This window comes from Cyprinodon variegatus, unplaced genomic scaffold (genome assembly GCF_000732505.1).
Source record: "Cyprinodon variegatus isolate N-32 unplaced genomic scaffold, C_variegatus-1.0 Scaffold960, whole genome shotgun sequence".
Classification (NCBI taxonomy): Eukaryota; Metazoa; Chordata; class Actinopteri; order Cyprinodontiformes; family Cyprinodontidae; genus Cyprinodon; species Cyprinodon variegatus.
In genome coordinates, this window is record NW_015151413.1 from 175,432 (window position 1) to 176,383 (window position 952).

Consider the following 952-nt stretch of genomic DNA (forward strand, 5'->3'; position numbering starts at 1 on the left):
CAGCCGCCCTGATGACCCCCAGCCGCCCTGATGACCCCCTAGCCGTCTTCCCATATTGAGAGGCAGCAGGCCTGAGGCAGATCATGTGGCTCTGATGGATGGTCAGAGCTTCCGGCGGCTCAAACAGCCTGTAACCAGCTGGGGTCTGTCGTAGACGATAGAAAGCGACCCCACAGCAGCGCCGAGCTTGGACACCTATGAGTCGCCTCTGACACCAATAGCTGCTGAGCTCACAGCAGGAAGGCCTGAAATACACGCCATGAACGGCGCTCTGATACGTTCCTGAAATAAACCTCAAAGACACGTTAGAACGCACGGAAACAGGCAGCCAGAGGTCCAAGGTTCCTAAAAACAGAGACAGCACTTCTGTCTTTGAGGACAGACAGCTGATTAATCAGCCTGTCAGCGAACCATCCGTCCATCAGCCTGTGGGAACAGCTCAGTGACGCGTGTCTGCCCGGGTCAAACGACTCAACAGGCAACCCGCGTTAAAATCACCTCGGCTCTGATCAATATCCTGGGGGAACACCAGACCCGGGTCAACTTGCTACATTACATGATACCATTGAACGCACCGCGTCAGTCACTGCTGATCTAACCAGCAGAATCAACTCCTACTTCATTCATAAAACCGTAAAATTGGGGACATTTCCAGGGCGGCTTTAACTGGAGACAGATGGTCCAAAACGGGGACTGTCCTTAGAAATCAGGGACATCTGATAACCGTAGCTCATAGTGTTTTGTCCAAAAAGAACAAAAAAAAAATGTTGGCAGCACCCCCTGGATAGAGCTGCAGTGATAGAAGCTGCAGCGTCTCTCCTTTAGTTTGCAGATCATTGAATCTCTCAGCATCCTGCTGCTCAATGATGCTGGGTTTGGGATTCTGCAGAAACTAGCGTAAAACCAACCAATGAGGAGGAAGGAAGACAGGAAGCAAACATCTGGCCAGATG

At 51.5% G+C, this 952-nt stretch overlaps 1 protein-coding gene across 1 annotated transcript in view; it reads right to left on the reverse strand.

Moving 5' to 3' along the window:
* Nucleotides 1–952, reverse strand: part of LOC107100329 (guanine nucleotide-binding protein subunit alpha-13) — a 20,113-nt gene that overhangs the window by 17,979 nt on the left and 1,182 nt on the right. The gene's annotated exons all lie outside the window — the stretch shown is intronic.